The sequence below is a fragment of the Lacerta agilis genome, chromosome 1, assembly GCF_009819535.1.
Source record: "Lacerta agilis isolate rLacAgi1 chromosome 1, rLacAgi1.pri, whole genome shotgun sequence".
Taxonomy (NCBI): Eukaryota; Metazoa; Chordata; class Lepidosauria; order Squamata; family Lacertidae; genus Lacerta; species Lacerta agilis.
The window spans coordinates 33,919,413-33,940,542 of record NC_046312.1 but is presented as its reverse complement, the minus strand read 5'-3'; the positions used below and the strand labels follow the sequence as shown (position 1 = coordinate 33,940,542).

Here is a 21,130-nt window from a genome sequence, read left to right as displayed (position 1 = left end):
CACACATTTGCTTTTATCCTTCCATAAATGAATTATATTACAAACATGGAACAAGTTAACTGTACAAAGTTTCTTCAGTTACTGAAGTGTTAGGGAGAGGAAGACTCTCTCCAGAATTGTGCCTTTAAAAAATATACTGTTGGGCAAAGTCTGCTTGTGCGTTTGCTTGTGACGAGTTAGCAATTAATGTTACCTTTTTACAACATTTGGGTGGGGAGCATTCCAGAAAAAAACCAACCTTATGGTGTAAAATACTACCCAGTTATAAACAAAGTTACATAGAAATTAGTCAAACTTACTTTCAACTTGGTCTGCATGAGAAACCAAACTAAAAACAATAGAATGATTCCTACAGGCTGAAAAACCTCAGGTAACAACAACAAAAAACACAGTTTGTCCTGTATTAAATACATATACAGTACCACAAAGGTAAATCCTTCAAAGGCTGCCCACATACACAGTGAAAAACACACTTAGCTTAAATAATTAAAAGTCAAACAAACAGTCAGGCACATTCTCCCACAAAGTAATAAATGTGGGGGAAGGGGCCACACTTTTGTGGCAAAGCACATGCTTTCCACGCAGAAGGGTTCAGTCCATAGTATATCCAGTTAAAAGGATCTTAGGTAACAGGGCTGGAAGTTACCCAAGACTTTGGAGAACCGCGGCCGGTCAGAGTAGATACTACTGGACTACACAGACCGACAGCCTGACCATGAGGTACCTTCACACGTTCGTAATATAATTATTTGCCGACCTTCTACGACGAGATTGAATAAAGCCAAGGCCAGACAATACAGCCAGGGATGTTACACTGACTTTACAGATCTGGCTTGCAATCCAACCCCACCCGCAATTCTCCGAGAGTAAGCCCCGCTGAGGTCAATAGCATTCCCTCCCGAGTAGACACGGTTAGCATTACAGTCCCTAGTCACAAAGGAGAGACGAAAACAACGCAAGGCCACAAGCTCAGTCACCGAGAGGAAGCCGATCACTTCCCCTCCACAGGGCCCGCAGGCCAGGGCTCTCACGAGCCCCGCAGAAGAAGCACCTGCTCGCCTCTCCTCCTACTAGGCCCACAGGCCCCAATCAGATCTCTTCGCGGCGGCCCGGACAGACGACCCCGTTCTCTACCCTCCCGTCCCCAAACCCTCCGTTTCCCCAGGCCTACCAAGCCCCGCGTGGCCTCTCTTCAGCCTTCCCGCTTCAGCCGCCTTCCCCACACGGACCCCGAAGCCCAGCCCGGAACCGCCTGCCTCGGAGCCCCAGCTCTCCCCGCCTCCTCTTCTTACCCGGGACGGGCCGCGGCGCTCGCGTTGTCTGGCAGCCGCAGGCCTCGCAGGGTGACCCGGTCAGGCGGCTTAGGAAAGGCCGCCGCGAGGCCCCGCCGCGCTCCTGCTTCCTCCTCCCCGCTGCCCGAGAGTGAGTGACTCGCTCGCTCTCGGCGGCGCCGCAGACTTTCTCCTCAGACGCCGCTGCTGTGGCCGCCTCAGCTTCCCGGCGTCCTTCGCTCACCTCCCTCAGTCCATCGCCAGGCAGCGACGCACCCCGTCCATCTTGATCCTCCCGGCAGAAGATGGGGAGGGGGAGGGTGACGGGGAAGCGAGCGCCACAGACACGAGAGGAGGAGGAGGAGGAAGGGGAGCGGGAGGGGGAGGAGCCCGCCAGCCTCGGAGTCACGCTCGGGCAGACTCCGGGAGCCGCGCGGGGAGATACCGAGGGCCGGCAGAGGGGGCGCTGCGGAAGCCAAGTTCGCTCCGGCGTTTCCTACGCTCTTTTCTTACCCGCCGCCGGTTACTTCTGGGATTGGTTTCCCTCAGATTCCGCGCCCCTCCGTAACGTTGGGAAAGCGTCGGGATGGGTTGAAATGAAACAGCAGCAACGGGAAGCGCCCTATCGCGTTCCTCAGGGCGCAATGGCGAACTTTTATTCTTCCCCCTCCCTCATTAAAAACGAGCGAGAAGCGACCTCACCTCATATAATATACTACACGACGTCTCCCCACCCCACGCCCAGCTTCTGTCCTAAGAGGAGCGAACTTGGGTCGCAGCAACAGACGAACGAGGGACTGGACGAGAGGAACAAAAATCAAAACTTTTCTTCTTCACACGAGGAGCCATTACCTTGCGGGATCCGCGGCCCACTGGCTCCTGTGGCTTTAAAGCGGGATGTGAGGGCGAGATTTTATTAACGACAACCAAGTTTCTTGGGTGAGCGGAGGTTCCTCCTAGCTGTAGCTCGGACAACAGGGTAGCTCCCCTCAGGCCCAACAAGCCTGGGGAATGGGCAGGGATTATAAAGAATTGCAGGCCCACCCACAAGGGCCGGGGAGGGGGCCTTCAGAAGGGAAATGCGGTTGCCTTCATTATATGGTTTTTACATTTTTTTAAAAAAAAAATATTATTTATACTCCGTCTATCTGGGGCAGTGAGTGCACCTGGCGAATTGGATCAGCAGGTTGTTCTCCAACTGCATATACTGCACAGACACCGTCTATTTAAAGCACATCGCACCAACACCAAACTAAACTGTTAAGGGTGCTGGGAATTGTCACTCTAGGAGGGTGCACGACCATCTCCAGGGTTATTTGTAGGAAAAGGAAAAGTGTGTTAAATCTATTGGGGGGTGTATACAACCTAAGTCAGAAATCGGGTTACTCTCCAGATGCTGTTGGGCTCTTAACTCCTATCAGCCGCATCCAAAGATGCTGGAAGTTGGGAGTCCAACAATTATCCCTAGTCAAGATGGTCCTGCAGTGTTTTTTCCACTTGAAGAGCCAATCTGTGTGAGCATGTGGGCAGCAAAGACATCACATTAGAAGGGCAATATAAGGAGTGCTAATTTTACCGCCCAACATTTAATAATATTTCCTATATTCCTCCCAGTGTGCTCAGGATTCAACTCTCCTCACCACAATGCTACAAAACAATTTATACCAAGGGACAATGAGCGGCCAAGTGACTTTAATTAATTTATTTTATGTTATTTAATTTAATTAATCGTTGAGCAGCCATTTGAGTCTATGTGTCTCCAGTCTAAGCCTTACCTGTCTGATGCTACACTGGGGGGGGGGGGGTTTGAGGTGGATGACACTTCCAGTGTTTCAGACTACAAATGAAGTATTTCTCAGGGACACCTACATTTCTGACTAGCTCACTGATTCTACATAATATTAAGTAATTGAGTGTAAGTTCAGTTATATACAAAGTATATGTACATTTTAACTATATATATTAAAAAGGACAGGGCTTTTGCACCTTGAATGGAAGAGGGTAATTTTAGCAGGTGTAGCTTGTCATGCAATTAGCTCTTCAGTACAACTATTAAAGGTGCAGGAGTCCTGCCTTCTTTTGCATCAGCCCTTCCCAACCAATGTATGCCAAAGGCACAAATTAAAAGGAGGGAGGAGCTGTCCTTCTGAGGCATCAAAAAAAGGCCTTTGGGGCTTGCTGCATCTCTCAAAAAATGGGAAATGGAAATGGCACTCTTTATGGAGTGATGTAGTAAGCATATGGCCAAACTGTTAATTTACAAGGTATATATGTTTCTCAAGCAGTTCCAGGGCAGCTCCCAAGCAGTTCAAAAAATTTATCTGAAGAAGTGTGCATGCACACGAAAGCTCATACCAAGAACAAACTTTGTTGGTCTCTAAGGTGCTACTGGAAGGATTTTTTTTTTTTTTACTACGGCAGACCAACACGGCTAGCTACCTACCTGTAACAAAAATTTTAGTTAAAGTGAGCAATTCTCCAGTGAGTACATGTGCTAGCTATGGTCCTACTCTCTTTAGCATAAAGGTTGATGGAAGCAGAGAATCCATATATGTAGGACTGCAGTTCCACAGGGCAGGGTTAACTCATTGGCAAGGATTTCAGAGGCTTCCAGTTTGCTCCACAATTAGGAGAGAACCTAACTATTTCAGCCTCATGGACTCGTGGGCAAATTGGAATGTAAATCTGAGCATTAGTCTGTCATTTACACACCAACAGAGCCATGGGGACAATGCAACTACTGTACACTATGTAGAAGGCAGTTCTCTAACCACCTCATTTCTTTGTAAATAATAATAATTATTATTATTATTATTACTACTACTACTACTACTACTATACTGCCCTATACCCAGAGGTCTCAGGGCAGTTCACAAAAGAAAATCAAAATATAAAACCACAAAATATATAATCAAAATAAAAACAGCAACCCAATAACAAACAAACACACACACACACCAAAAAAATCCTCACATTTTAAAAGGGCATAGGATGCCAATCAAAACAACCAAAGCCTGTTTAAAAAGGAATGTTTTTGCAGTAATCTAACCTTGAGGTTACCAGAGCATAGACAACAGTAGTTAGGCTATCCCTGTCCAGGTACGGGCGTAGCTGGGCTACCAGCCAAAGCTAATGGAAGGCACTCCGGGCCACTGAGGTCACCTGAGCCTCAAGCAATGGCAAAGGATCCAGGAGTACCCCAAATCTACGAACCTGCTCCTTCAGAGAAAGTGTAACCCATCAAGAGCAGGCATCCCTATCTGGTCTAGGGAACCACCCACTAACAGTGCCTCAGTCTTATCTGGATTGAGTTTCAGTTTGTTGGCTCTCTTCCAGTCCAATACTGAGGCAAGACACTGGTCCAGCACTTTCACTGCCTCACCTGCAGATGTAAAGGAGAAATAGAGCTGAGTGTCATCAGCATACTGCTGACAACATACTCCAAACCTCCGGATAACCCCACCCACCAGTTTCATGCAGATGTGAACAACATGGGGGATAGGATTGAGCCCTGCAGAACCCCTCATTGAAGGTTCCATGGGGCTGAAAAGCATTCCCCAAGTAACACCCTCAGGGAACGATAATCCAAGTAGGACTGGAACCACCGCAAAACGGTGCCACCCACCCATAGTTTGAACAGTTGCTCCAGAAGGATACCATGGTCAAAGGTATCGAAAGCCGCAGAGAGGTCAAGAATAATTAACCGGGTCACGTTTCCCTTGTAGGAACCATCTACTCAGAACATTCTGTATATAATTACTCTCTGATTTGCTATGAAAAAAGGCCACATTCAGGCACATCACAGTGGTTCTTTTTGTAGAGTTGCATGACATTTTTAGTTGAGGGCATTAGTCACAAAAGAAGTTAATATAATTAACATAAGATTATAGTTTATTTAAATACTGTAATGGTGACTATATGGCAGATCCTTCCTGTAGTCACCATGAAAATGGAAGTATGCAGAGAACCTGAAGATAATGGCAGATCTTCCACCTCACACAGGACCAGGCAGACACATGTCACTGTCCTAGGCAGACATCATTTAGGAAGAGTCTTTAGTTATTCTGACTGACATGTGATGTGTCAATATCATAAGTTAAAATAATGCTGATATTTAACAACAAGAATTTCTATTTAAATTACCACTGAATGGAAATTGGGAAGATATGTGGATTCTCAACAAAACAATATGAGAACTGTAACACAATTCTTAGAAATTTGTACTTCTCCAAATATTGTGATGCCACATAAGCACACAAAAGTGTATATCAGTTAAAATCATGTGCAAAATATACTCCATTAAATGTTTTGCAAAAAATCCCACATACTGGACAACATACAAAAATGTGTATATTAGGAGACATGAACACAAAGATGCATCTGATTGTTCATGTGGACTTCTTTTTTGAAAAACAATAACACATAATGTATCTTTTCTGCGGGGATTCTTTGCTGGAGCTTCCCGCGTGTAGGTCTAGGCCACCTACACATGGGATTCCAGTTGCCGGGGATCTGTGGCCAGCACCTCACATGCGTTTCCGCACGGGCGCCGGCCAAGCCTGCGAACGGAACGGCCAATAATTCCGGAGCATAAATTCACACCGTGCCGCAGTTTGCCAGGCTAAATCTGAAGGTGCGTGAGTTGTTCGGATGAAAATGCCTCATAAAAGTAGCTACAAATACTTGCGACCTCCTGAATTACTCTAAAGTTACATACCCAAGCAATAAGGCTAAAGTTACGACCAAGCATAAAGGCTAAAAAGATCCCAAAAATTTAAATTGATGAAATAAAGACAGACACATTACTTCTTTGAATGGCTTTGGCTGACCCGCATAGGCTTTTACACTTCACTGAACCTATCACTATTCTAAGCTTTTCCTAAACTAACAGACCCTGCACCGCCAAATCTTCCGCAATGCTAAGGCTAACTAAATCTGTACCGCCAAATCTTCCGCGATCTAAGCCTATGCTAAAACTAAAGCTATCTAAACCTTTACCGCCAAATCTTCCGCAAGCTAAGACCTAACTAAATCTGCACGCGCTTCCAACCCGTCCAACCCATCCAACCCGCTCCCCAAAAAACCCCGTTAACTAAACTGAACTAACTAAACCAAAAGCAAATAACAAAAGACCCCTAAAGCGGGGAGCCGCAGCCTTTTATTGACAACCAAGTGCAACGTCACGATCGATATATTTACCAATAGAAACGCTGTTGCTGCCCCCCAAAAAGGCGGGAAGCAGAATAAACGATCATTGACAAATTCAAACCTCTGGAACTAAACTTTTAGGCAGAGTAATCTCAGTGGCAAGATGCCCACTGAGCCTTACTTTTGCTTTCACTTTTAAATGGAAGGATACATAAAATAGTACATAAATAACATTAACTTAAAGCAAATAACCACGGGTTCAAAGGAACCCACGAAGTATATTCCCACACTTTTCCACAAACAGGAGCGCAAACAAGATTGGAACAATTGAAAAGAGAGAGACTGAAATTGACATTGCTGTGTGGAGTGTTCTGTTTAGTATTCCAGTCAGTCATGCCATCCTCCAGGATAGTCCATTCCATTCCCACCCAGTTTCCATCACCTGCCCTGCCCACATCATTGCTCAGCATTCCATGGCTACTGAGCACATTCAGTCTCCATTCAGCTATTCAGTTTTCTTTAATGATCAGGGTGGGGGAAGCTGATTGTAATGCCATCAGCTCCTGTTTCAGGTTCCAGGACAGAACACCAGTAAATATATTAATTTAACTTTAAATACTAAACCTGGCAAGACACAAACCTGACTACCTAAACCTAGCACAAAGGATTGATAGTGTTCCCGTGGATGGAGACTAGTTTATGAGCTGGGTGGACTGGTGAAACAAGGAGATGGGAGTAGTAAATTGGTGGCTTCAGGGGAATTTGTGAGGGTAAGCCCATTGTTGGGAAAGATGGAGGGCACAAGGAGAAGGGGACGACAGAGGATGAGATGGTTGGACAGTGTTCTCGAAGCGACTGGCATGAGTTTGGCCAAACTGCGAGAGGCAGTGAAGGATAGGTGTGCCTGGCGTGCTCTGGTCCATGGGGTCACGAAGAGTCGGACACGACTGAACGACTGAACAACAACAACAACAACAAAGCCCATTCAATGGAACATTTGTCCTTAAGGGCTTCTAAACCAAAATAAGGCAGTGGGCTTGTGGTAGGGGTTACCAGGGCCTATAGATAGGCGTGAGCCTTGTGGAAAACATTCTAATCCCACTGTTGGGGAAGTTAGCTGTTATATAGCAAATTCAATCAAGAAGTTTAAGTACCCACTCATTTTTTATTGTTAAATAGGACAGAGCTGGAGATAAGTGATTATCAGAATTTTTTTTAGCTTCAGTCTTATTTATTGATGCACAATTAAAGTGGGGCAAAACCTGTTGTGATATTATGACATGACGAGCTGCGAACGCTGCAGCAAGGTCACAAGACTCAAGAGTCATATTTCACTCTGTGAGAAACACACTGGGCATACCAGCTCCCACACATGTGATGTCATTGTATTTTACTATTGTACTTTTTTCTTTCTGTTTTGCATCAGGAGGTGCAAGATGCTTTAAGACACAGCTCTGAATAATGAGCTGCTACGCAGATATATATATACTCTGCTCTTTATCTACAATAAAGTAGATCTTAGCCAAATGGCTTGTGTATGTTGTTTTCAAGCTGGGAACAACTGCATATTACATTGTGCCCCTGGACTCTAGGAGCCAGAGGGCACGGAAGCTTCGTCCGTCTTGGGGGTCAGTCTCTCAACTTGCCCCCGCGGGAAGTTTTCATAACATTGGTAGCAGTTGGCTGGTTTCCGAACATCGGACCTCTGATTGACTTCTGCCTGATGTTTATCTGCCGGCAAAGAAAGCAGCCTTAAACTGTGTGCTTCGTTCCGGGGGAGTTTTTTTCGTGCTGAAGACGGCCGTTTCCCACTGTGAGAAGACGCGTTAATTGACTGTGAGTAGTACCGGACTGATTTACGAGGCAATAAACCTCAGAAGGCTAGGTTTGTTTGCCTAAATTGCTTTCTGAAGACAGAGAGTAAAAAGCCTGCTTTTTCGCCACAATGGCAAAGGATAGCAAGCAGAGCAGCAGCTCCCTTTGTCCACTTCTCACTGATGAAAATTATCAGACATGGCGTATTAAAATGGAAGCTGTGCTTACCAGGCAGAATTTGCTTGATGTGGTCACTAATGCCCCTCCACCTTTCCCTGGCCCTCGATGGCTGAACAGGGATAATCAGGCGAAGGCGACCATTGTTTTGCATCTTGACCAATCTCAGTTAATACATGTCAGAGATTTGGTCCACGCTAATGATTATTGGGTTGTTTTGCAAAATGAACATTTAAGGATTGCGGCAGGAAGTTCCATGCTGCATTTCCAACGTCTCACCAACCTAAGGTTAAAGGAGGGAGACAATTTGCGTTCGCATCTTAACCATATGAAAGAATTAAGAAGTGAACTCGCTCAACGCAACGTTCAATTGAACGAAGATGTGTTTTGTTTCATGGTTTTGAATAGCCTCCATGCCGGTTATAGTGCTATTGCATCACAGCTAGGTGCCCTGGATGCTCAAAACTTAACCGTTGCCAGAGTCTTCTCAACTTTGCTAAATGAGCAAGATCGTTGTGCTGCTCAAAATGAGGCTAATGGAAGGGGGAGTGAAGCAAGAGCGTCCTTAACCCCACCTAGTGGTCCAACTGAGCATGTGCAAGCTCTTAAAGTCATACGCTGCACAAACTGTGGAATGAGAGGACACAGTTTCCAAACCTGCAGAAAGCCCAAGAAAGGATCTAACCAACAAGGAGGTGGATCTACAGGCAAGGCGCAAGCCAAAGTCTCCAAAGGGCGCACATTTGCATTGCTTACACAAGGCGTGCAGGAGCAGGATGACATTGACATTGACCTGGCTTTTGTTATTGACTCAGCTGCCAGTCACCACATGACCGCAAACAAGCGTTTATTTAAGACTTTTAAGAAGCTGGAATCCACCGTGTCGCAGGTGAGTGGAACACACCTGAAATCGACTGGAGTTGGAACTGTTTATCTTCAGAGTCTCCAGCTGTCTATCAGCAACGTGCTATACGTCCCAGAAATTGCCTACAATCTGCTAAGTGTACCGCAGCTTACCGGAAAGGGATGCGAGCTCAGACTGCGCAAAGGACTGTGCACAATTTTTAAAGATGGAGAAGCTATCTTTACAGCTCAGAGGAACAAAGATGGACTGTTTTTACTGTCTTTTGATTCAAATGACTGTTGTTATGATGTTGTTGACTCTTATTTTGCAGGTGCTGCTAAGTCCAAGGAGACTACAAAACAGCCACGCAAAGAAAAGGTCACAAAATGTTTCCAGCAGGTTTCTGCTGATGTAATAGGACTTCTGCCAAAATCTAGAGGCGGAGCTACCTGTTATTTATTGCTGTGTGATCAATTCTCTAAATTCTCATGGATTTACACTATGAAAAGTCCGCAGCAAGTCTTGGCCAAGTTCACTGAATTTTGTGCTAAGATAGATTTCATGCATGATGGAAAAATTGAATGTTTGTATACTAATCAATTACCAGTGTTTGATTCACAGGAGTTCAAGGACTTTCTAAGTCAACATTGCATTCGGCACAAAGTTGCCGTCAGCCAATCATCATGGAACAAAGATTTGTGTGTTAAAATTAACACAATACTACGTGAGGGTATGCAGGCGCAATTGCTAAGTGCAAAGCTGTCTGACCAGAATTGGGCTGAAAGCCTATCTGCCTTCACATATGCATGGGTCAGGAGTATTCCAAATGGAATGGAATGCTCACCTTATGAGATACTGTTTAACAGAAAGCCTTCTGTTAAGCATCTCAAGGTTTTTGGTTCTCAGATGTGGGTGGAATCACTTGAAGGTGCAACCATCCAAGGCATCTTTATGGGCTATGAGAAAGGACAATACAGAATTCTATTGCCTTCCTCAAACACAGTAATTCTTACTCAGGAGGTAGAACTTACTGTAAAGCCGGAGACACAGGTTCTCCAAAGCTTTCCCATTGATGTCAATACATATGAGGACACTGACACCAGCAGTAGCAGTGCAAGCTCAACCACGGCTAGTTCCGACACAGGTGACACTGTCATTGAGAGAACTCATGCTATTACCAGGCCATCTACAGATGATGATGTGCTAGAATCTTTAGAGCCACTGTTTACAATTGGTAAAGTTTCTCCAAAAAGTCCTGTTAAGGAGAAACTCAGCAAAGAAGATCTACATCTTGTGCGTAGATCTGAGAGAGTAACAAAGGGTCAGGCGCCCAAACGCTACTCCAAAGAGTTTGCAATCTCAGCTGTTGCAAATGTAGCTGTAGTTTGCACTCAAGACAGAGACACTCAGGCTCATCTCACAGATGTGAGAAAGCCACAGCAACAGGTTGCAAAGTTCAACACTGTTTCTGCCAACACACACAGAGCAAGTGCTCTGGTCCCCTGGAGAGTTGGTTATCAAAGGCTTCAACTGGTGGAACCAGTCTCAGAGAGTTCCAAGGGTGGAACAAAGACATCAGATTCATACTGTGTATATGATAACTGTTTGTTTACTTCTGTTAATAATGCCTTAACTTTCGCAGCTCTCACATTGTCTAATATCGGGGGAGGATGTTGTGATATTATGACATGACGAGCTGCGAACGCTGCAGCAAGGTCACAAGACTCAAGAGTCATATTTCACTCTGTGAGAAACACACTGGGCATACCAGCTCCCACACATGTGATGTCATTGTATTTTACTATTGTACTTTTTTCTTTCTGTTTTGCATCAGGAGGTGCAAGATGCTTTAAGACACAGCTCTGAATAATGAGCTGCTACGCAGATATATATATACTCTGCTCTTTATCTACAATAAAGTAGATCTTAGCCAAATGGCTTGTGTATGTTGTTTTCAAGCTGGGAACAACTGCATATTACATTGTGCCCCTGGACTCTAGGAGCCAGAGGGCACGGAAGCTTCGTCCGTCTTGGGGGTCAGTCTCTCAACTTGCCCCCGCGGGAAGTTTTCATAACAAAACCCACCTGAGATAGTAAACATCAGCATTTATTCCAAATAGTCTACAGTGAAGCAATTAAAAGGCACTGTGGAGTTGGTGCTTTTTACCCTGTCACTTTTGACTGTCAATCTGCCATTATTCAAAAGATATACAGTTGTTTTAATAAGTAAAACAAATCAGGAGAAATTATTAAAATGGCATTAACAATACAAAATATTTTTATTTTAATCCTTTGGATTTTAGTTTTATTTATGTGCCCCAAAATATCACAAAACCAGTTCCTGCCTCACACACTTTCCCAATTAAATTTGTGTCATTTTTAAATTTTAACATAAACATTTTTGTTAGTTATATTTCAAAACACTGCATGACTGATGCTTCTGTGTATGAAACCATTCTGGGATTCAGAAATCTGAGCATGGTAGAGGTACCCTAAATGACCCCATAGATCTTAGCAACATGGCTTGGGATGACACAGTTTTCTAAGTGTAAGAACAAAACACATTTATTATACTTGTGATCAAATGCTTAGCAATGTTGTTTTTCTGTACTTCTGTTTTATTCCTACCTAGCACAGAATACAGAACATTCACATTTTCCATCTTATCCTTAAATAAATCACCATATAATTAATTTTCTTAAAGAAACAAATGTTTCTATCTGTTGTGCTTTTTCACAGAAAAAAGTCATTTCCTGTTTCAGATTATTCTTGTTACAGTCAAAAGGATTAGCTACTTACTTGATATGTCCACTGAAAGGGTTACACAGTATAATGTCTTATTCAGTCCAGATCGCTTTTCAGACATCTTCTTGAAAAATACGGTACTTTTATCCAGAAAAACAAATCCTGCTTTAAATCTTTTTCATTTAAAAAGGGGGGTTGGGTGAAACTTCATATCCCAGCAGTTTGGCTCTTGTAAAATCCTAGAACATGTCTGAACATAGGGTCAACTTTGTGGCTTTTTCATCGTGTCACTGTCTGTAATCTTGGATCCCGGTAATCACAAGTGCAACTACGTCAGCTGTAAAGCACACTGTTTACAATTCACCAGCTTGTGCAATGTTCTGCAATGAGAAGTGTGTTAAAGGTTGACTATTACATTCTTCAAATGTTTTGATTAGTCATGTTGCTGTGGTTTCTGCCTGAGGACTGTATGCAATGTAAGTTTTGAAAGTGCACTGTATTTGAAAACATCAGTCTAGTCTTTATATAGCAATTTCTGCTCAACTTCCACTTTCAGACATAACTAACAGGATCTTTCAGACAGGATCTTTTTCTGCTTAAAAAAGAATCTATAATTGGGCAAATGTTCTATAGATGTAGCCTCCTCAAGCTTGTGAGTCCAGCAGACAGGAAGTGAACTCCCTGCTTAAACTTCCTGCTTGTGCTGGGCTAAGAGCTGAAGTGATGAGGAAGGCGTCAACTTTGATTCCAGCCAATCAGGAATTGCAAGAGGATGACATACAATCATTCCGTGAATATAGAACCACACTTATTCTAGGATGACTAACACTTTTTCTGTAGTACAGCTTGGCTTGCCTAACCACAGTAGCTGTGCATGGCCTGTGGAACTTTTGACTGAGGGTTTTTGACAATTTCAAAAACAGTTTGCAGAGTGGTATTTAGCTGTAGTTCGATGAAGGGGGATGAATCACCCTGTACTTAGGAACAGAGAGCTGGTTAAATGGAGAACAGAAACTCCTTGTTAGAACACCACTGTCTACCAGTCTGTTTCCAAGCATGATTCAAAGCACTGGTTATCATGCCCTACAAAGCCTTATATGACTTTGGTTCAGTTTGTGGGACATAAGCAGCCAAACCTAACAAATGCATATTATTCCTAGTTAACATGAGAAGGGGCTGAGTCCACAGAGCTATATTGCTAATAGGCAGATACTCTGACCATTAAAAAGGCTGATTGCTGAAGAATTGATGCTTTTGAATTATGGCGCTGGAGGAGACTCTTGAGAGTCCCATTGACTGCAAGAAGATCAAACCTATCCATTCTGAAGGAAATCAGCCCTGAGTGCTCACTGGAAGGACAGATCCTGAAGCTGAGGCTCCAATACTTTGGCCACCTCATGAGAAGAGAAGACTCCCTGGAAAAGACCCTGATGTTGGGAAAGATGGAGGGCACAAGGAGAAGGGGATGACAGAGGATGAGATGGTTGGACAGTGTTCTCGAAGCTACCAACATGAGTCTGACCAAACTGCAGGAGGCAGTGGAAGGAGTGCCTGACGTGCTGTGGTCCATGGGGTCACAAAGAATCGACATCACCTTGCCGACAAAGGTCCGTATAGTTAAAGCTATGGTTTTCCCAGTAGTAATGTACGGAAGTGAGAGCTGGACCATCAAGAAGGCTGATCGCCAAAGAATTGATGCTTTTGAATTATGGTGCTGGAGGAGACTCTTGAGAGTCCCATGGACTGCAAGAAGATCAAACCTATCCATTCTCAAGGAAATCGGCCCTGAGTGCTCACTAGAAGGACAGATCCTGAAGTTGAGGCTCCAGTACTTTGGCCACCTCATGAGAAGAGAAGACTCCCTGGAAAAGACCCTGCTGTTGGGAAAGATGGAGGGCACAAGGAGAAGGGGACGACAGAGGATGAGATGGTTGGACAGTGTTCTCGAAGCTACTAACATGAGTTTGGCCAAACTGTGGGAGGCAGTGAAGGATAGGCGTGCCTGGCGTGCTCTGGTCCATGGGGTCACGAAGAGTCGGACACGACTGAACGACTGAACAACAACAACAAACAACAACAGACCATTGAAGTACAATTGGTAGGGAGGGCTTTATATGATGTCATTTCCCCTCCTCTCCTGGAGAGGAAGAAGCATTGGGAATTCTTATTCCTCTCTCTCTTCCTTTGACTGGCATTGGTACAGACATGCTTCCACTTGCTCCAGCTTTAGTCTTTAGGCACATTCCTGAAGCTGGTTATGCTGTGTGTGTGTGTGTGTGTGTGTGTGTGTGTGTGTGTGCTGCCTTTGTTGTAAGCCAGTGCATGATTATTACCCCAGCAAATGTCTGTTCGTTTATTTAAGGAATTGCTTCTTATAAGAGCAATTATGTGTGACTGGCATTTACTTTGGCCTTAAGTCTTTTATGACAATCTGATATATATGTGGTATTTCTCAAAAGCAAAATTTGATGAACATTGTGTTCTCATTATATTTAGGACACTGATAAAGTATGTTGAAATTCATTGCCAACCAAGCTGTGAAGGCTTTCTGAAAATAGCTGGAGACTTCTGTTTTTTGCAGACTGTATCTCAAAGGAAGACATAGTTCGCAAGTCTGTTTTCTTTTGTTGGTGTTGGCTATAATCTCAGTGTCTACTTTTATTATTTGTTGGTTTCTAGCATTTCACTTATCAGTATTTTCTTTTGTGTTTTTTTCCTGTGTTTTATTGGAAAGTTTTGTATGTTATGTGCTTATTTTTAACTTAAATGTTCACTAACTTAGGGAAAACATTCTGAAAATCAGGACACACATTTATTAATAAAAATTTCTTAAGGGTTTAAACAGCATTTCAATAAATGCTAAAAACAAGATTTTGGGGTACAAGGCCTTTTCCAGTCTCTTATCAATCTGTTGATTTCTCAGAAGTCTGCACTGTGAACATTGTGAGTTGATATCCACGAGAACATATTGTACATATGTTAATCTGGTCCTGCTCTTTCTTCTGTCATGGAATTAAGGCTCTTCACACGGTCACTTTTTCCAAAGCTGCTGTCTATAAGGGTCAACCTAGATATGACATGAATTGCATGGATGCACTTAACATGCAAGGGTTTTGTTGCTGTAATATAAATAGCAACCTCTTGAGTGCAGGGTTGGGCAAGTGAAGTTTATTCCTGCCTCTTTATTTGTGCCACAGCCTGATCAAAGCCGCCTCTCTGCACCTGCTGTTTGCTATTCCCTTCTGCAGTACTGTACAATAATCATTATGTAGCACATTGAACCAACAAAAGTAGTGAATATCAGAAAGAAAGCTCCCACTACAAACAGCAACAAGAAAGGAAATTCCAAATAAACATCAGGAAGAACTTTTTGATGGTTGACAGTGGAACAGTCTCCCTTGGGAAGTTGTAGACTCTCCTTCTTTGGAGGTTTTTAAGCAGAAGTTGGATGGCCATCTGTCTTGGATAGCTGAGATTCCTACATTGCAGGGGGTTGGACTAGATGACCCTTGGGGTCCCTTCCAACTCTACAGTTCTATGTTTCTATGATTCTACTATGATTTCACAGAGCTTTAAACAATTGAAAAATGAATGCAGCAAGGAAAGCAATTCAACATTCTTATATCTGATTAAAATCAAAAATAGTTATTGAACATAGAACATTGTAAAGTTTTAAAAATATAAATTAATAATTTGTACTTGTTAACCTATATAAAGGTAAAGGGGCCCCTGACCATCAGGTCCAGTCATGTCCGACTCTGGGGTTGCGGCGCTCATCTCGCTCTATATGCCGAGGGAGCCGGCATTTGTCCGCAGACAGCTTCTGGGTCATGTGGCCAGCATGAGAAAGCCGCCTCTGGCGAACCAGAGTAGCGCACGGAAACACCGTTTACCTTCCTGCCAGAGCGGTACCTAATTATCTAAATGCATTTTGACGTGCTTTCGAACTGCTAGGTGGGCAGGAGCTGGGACCGAGCAACGGGAGCTCACCCTGTGGCAGGGATTTGAACCGCCGACCTTCTGATCAGCAAGCCCTAGACTCTGTGGTCCCGGTGTTAACCTATATAGTTCACTATATTAAATACATGTCAGTTTACAAAACTGTATTGACTTTGTTTCCCTTCTCAAAACTAAGGAGTTCATCAAAAATGAAGCCTTAATTATTCAACTTCTGGCACTTTTGGTATCTGGAAAGTTAAATCAAATACTTCCCTTTAGAATAAATTAAGGAATTATCTCCTTATCTCTATTGCCTCCCTGTGGACCAGCTATATCACTACATGTACATAACCCCACACTGAATGCTAAAATGATGATTTTTTTTCATGAGTTTTAAAAAGTTCACAAATTATTCCAATCATTTGAAGAACTGGATTTAAGATTTTATAAATGAGGAACAAAATTTTGAGATTTGTCCATCCCTAGCCATAGGCCTATGCCCTGAGTCCTGACAAGAAGTATATTGACAGTTCTACAAAGCATTGTTTATTACAGTACTTTATGTTTTCCCAGGAAGTCATACGTATTACTGTGATGTCTGGGTACTTCCTTATTCTTTATAATCAACTTATATCTGGCCAACTTCATGCATCTTAAATCAGTTATTTTCATGTCTCTATATCAAAGAAGGCATTAGATTATAGTAGAGACAGGCAAGCTTGAGGCTTGTTGGATCTAGTTTGTTTTTGTTTTGTTCTTTTACTTGAAGTCCAATATCCTCCATATCTAGTTACAAAATCCAGTACACAGCCATGTTCAGCTCTAGTGGGTACCATTTCCAAATATAAAAACTTTTTGTAGTCATCATCCTCACTACCAGCAAAGCACAGCAGAAAATTAATATTCTGCATTTTGCTATTTCAATAAGCCTGAATCACAGATAGAGATTTTAGAAAAAGAGATTTGTATCAAGTGGATTACTACCAGCATGAGTTATTACGTCAACTAGTAAAGAAAGTAACTGATTTGTTGGAAGCAAATGACAATTATGAATGCATAAAAGCAAAGAAAGCACAGTATTTGAAAGACATTATTCATTCCTGGACTTTTAGAATGGGTGTGGGGCTCAAGCTTGGTTCTTCCATAAAGTTCTAATTGTGAACACTAAATGTAATTTATCTCATTATTCAAGATAATATACACAATTTTTGTTCCCTCTTTTTTAAGCAGGTGCAGAGGTAAAGTAGGCATTTGGAGAATTACGTTGCAAACATATGTTGCATGTGAAGTCTAAAGTTCAGAGTTAGATATCAACCTCAGAGCATATTGTAACATCTTTATAGGTGTTTGTGTGAAAACCTATGGAAGGATTGGGTGAGATTTTGAAATGTCTCAGGTTACATTTGCAGATATCTTTGTAACACAGATTAAAACACATAAAGCATGTTCATGACAAGCCTGGCATTTACCAGCAGCACTGCTGGAGGAGAGGGACAACTGACATTATCACCCCAGTTCTGCATGTTGGGGAGCAGCTAAGAAGTGTTAATGATTTTATGATGGTAATGCCCCTTCTTCTGAATATTCGCACTTGCCTTCCAGTGCCATAGCTCCCCTGCCCATCACCACTGAGATCCCACCCCCACCCATACTACTTCCCTTCCTCCCAGGCACATAACTCAAAGGGGCTCAAGGGCCAGGTCATAATAGTTTTGATGATATTCCACAGTTACAACCAGATGTTATTTTCACTTCAGTAGGGAGATTCACCCTATTAAGAACCTCAGCTACCTTACCTTCTAATATAAAACACAAAGTGCAAAAATCTAGCAGCATTAAGGTGTTATATTGTCATTTCAAAGTGCATCTGTAAAGTACCATTCATGTACCATTTGCACAATCATATACTTAATGTATTTTATGTGCTTTGTTTTTTCTTATCTTCTCTACTGGTAATTGACTGGAGTTACATATACAGTACAGTATATATATCACGCATATGCTTTTCAATTTCCATAGTATTCATCAGCAGTATACCTAAGGTCCAAACCAATTGCATATATTTTTCTTTGGGCAAAAAAAGGGGGGAGGGGGGAGATCTTAATCTGAGTAGTCCCTGCCTCCTTAACTAAAAGCTGCTTTCAGCTGGGAATATTTGCAATCTTCAAACTCCTCAAATCCTGTGTGGAAATATGCTTAGCATGAGCACTCTCTTAACCAATTGGCATGGGAGCCATTTACATATTGAATGAGACCGTACTATGTCTGGCATTTATCACTTCAATCTGCTTCCTGCATCCATGCTGGTGTTAAATGATTAGAGCTAATAGCACAAAGGCATTATCAGAGATGCATTGGCATAATTCAAGAGGAACAGATGGGAGGTCTGGTGTTTCTCAGGAGGTCCAGGCAGCTCCCTCTCAAACATGCAGCTTTTCACAGGATGCCAAAATGTTCTTGCTGTGCTTTAGCTAATTTTGGAGGAACACAAAACCTAGCTCAATTTAGCTTTAGGTAAACTGATTGATAGGTGTTCATAAATAAAGATAAACGCAAAGAACCAAACATTTTGCTATTGAAGAGAATTTTAAGGGCCAGACAGAAGAGAAAATGAGAGAAGTGGAGCAAATGGATGCACTAGTTTCCATGCAGTAAAAAGTAATTGTGACTTTTTGAGTTGGTTGTTAACTGCAGTACTAAATCTTCCTCCCTCAGTCAGGCTGAAAGTATCACATGGTGCAGTTACAGCAGCCCTTCATAGTTCTGTTATTGGTAAAGAAGGCAGTCTTAAAACATGTCATTTAATCTATTAAAGAAATTATTCCACATCAGCTCTATTTTGCTGATGTTAATAGTCATTGCACTCACATTTTTGGTGCAAACAAATCAAAAGCAGTGAAAAAGAATTGGGACTACAAATTTTTAAAATATACTTGCACCAAACAACTTGCAAATTGAAACAAACCACACACATACAAATGAATGAATGAATGAATGAATGAAACCCCACCACTCAAATCCCACCAGGATTATACTTTTAACATCAATAATTAACTTTAGGCACAAGCCTTAAAAAAGCATTGATCGGAAAGAAGAAAATGGTACCTTGTTTTGGGAGTCAAGAAATACACAAACTTGTACAACCACTGAAAATAAACCTTTTTTGTAACCTGTAATCAGATAAATATTTCATTGGACTTAAAAATGCTAATATATTTACTGCACAGAAATTCTCCCCCCCCCATATGTGAAAACTAATGCAGATCCCACACGTTCTAAATAGAACAATGAATTGTTTGTTATAATTAAGTCTCTTGATAACTGAACCAACATCCTGTAGTTAACATCTATGGCAACTCATTAGGAGGAATGAGCAAGCACAGCAAAATAAAGGCAGGAAGTTGCTTTTTAACTTCAGTGGTTACATAAAAAGTGCAAGTTGTTTATACTTGACTTTATGCTGCACTTAATTTTTAAGAGGTGGCATGGCAGTTTTCTAAATTCCCTGGAACTGAGATGGTATCTTCTTCCTAAATGCATTCAGTATAATTACCTATACCTTAGAACCAGCTTAACTAAATCAGTTTCCTGTCTTATCCTGTAGGCTCACATAAATTTACAAAATATGAATGAAAACTACCTGTAATAAAGATTCTGGACAGATAAAACAATTCTTCATGTAGCACATAGTTATAAACTACAGAACTTTCTCCCACAGGAGGCAGTGATAGATAACAACTTGGATGGCTTTAAAAGTCACAATGGTTTTGTTCTACATCCTCTGTCAGAAGGTTGGAAGGAACCTCTAGAGTCATGTAGTCCAACCCCCTGCAATGCAGGAATCTTTTGCCCAACATGGGGCTCAAACCCACGACCCTGAGATTAAGTGACTCATGCTCTGCTTCTGAATACCAGATGTTAGAAATTGCAAGTTGTACTCCTGTCATTGCAAGTTTCTCACAGGCATCTGGTTGGCTATTGTGAAGAACAAGATATGGGATTAGATGTGCCATTGGCTTGATTCAGCGGATTTTTCTTGTGTTAATATACTTTTGCTCCAATTTAGTGATTGAAAAGAGGCTTTCATATATGAAGAAACTTATCTTCTGAGTATTTTTTATGCAAAAAACAATGTTCTGCGTGTAGATGCCATTTTTGGATTTTCCCATTCAGCATTTTCTGAGCTGCCTCTGCTGTTCCTGCTCTTGGACAGAGACTACAAATGAGACTAGCAGTTCCGACAGCACAAGCCATGATGTGGGAGAGGAGTTCTAAATCTTTTTTTCGTTATTATTACATACATGCCTCAAATAAATTCTTATCAATCCTTAATTCTGCTCTAATATGTTGCACTGTTTCCAAAAACAAAGTGTATCATCTGTGAACATCAATTGGATATAGGGATGTGGTGGTTTCTTGTGTATGTTGAGAAGGACTGTGCCCTTTGGATCCTGAAAACCTATGCCAGAAAAAAATGAGAGGTCTTCAAAAGGTGGTGGTGGTGAGGAGAAAATGGATGGTGTTAAACAAGTTATGCAACTTTATTAAAGAAATACCTGTTGACAGATGGACACCCTGAGACCTCTGCTTCTTCTGAACCATCTCCCACCCACAGCACAGACCCATCACAAACCTGTAGGAAGGACCAGGACAGACAGGTGAAGACCTCAAGATGGTCCGGTTTTGTTTTAAAAATGGGGTTTTTAAATGGTGTTTTATGAACAATGAGAGCTGCTTTGAGAACACTAGAAAAGAGGTGTACCAATCTGTAAATGAATGAACTATCCATGTCTATATATACTATATTAACTCTGAACAACAGATGCTGGGAACAGTTGTTCCCTTTATGCTCTACTTGTAAAAGACTGCTGTCCTGTAGATCCACTTGTTACAAATTCGCCCGTTACACCACCAATAGCCATGAATGACTGATTTCAAAGTCTACAGAAAGTTCTACCAAGATGTTCAAAATATGGTACACTTTTATTGAAGAATACTTCCTTAGTAACATTTCTAATTCTAAATAAAGCACACTTATCCACACTTACCTTTCCTCCGCTCTTTCCAGGCACAGTCCGCAATTTAAAGCTCTGTGTCTGAGCACCCCCCTCCCCCCACTTTGGCTCCTTTCCCTGTGGAAACCTGCTCTTTAAAGCTCAATAGGAGCAAACTTCAATGGAAAACACGGATG

General features: G+C 42.3%; 1 protein-coding gene across 11 annotated transcripts in view; it reads right to left on the bottom strand.

The window, feature by feature from the left end:
• HECTD1 (HECT domain E3 ubiquitin protein ligase 1) overlaps positions 1-12,069 on the bottom strand; it is a 67,113-nt gene extending 55,044 nt beyond the window's left edge. For 6 of the 11 annotated variants that reach the window (XM_033144035.1, XM_033144073.1, XM_033144108.1 and 3 more), the window contains exon 1: positions 1,293-1,611. The gene's annotated coding sequence lies outside the window, so the exon portion shown is untranslated. Of the gene's footprint in view, positions 1-1,292; positions 1,612-12,054 lie in introns of those variants that run through there. The other 5 variants (XM_033144134.1, XM_033144083.1, XM_033144116.1 and 2 more) reach the window with 2 other exon arrangements.
• Positions 12,070-21,130: the final 9,061 nt, after the last annotated feature.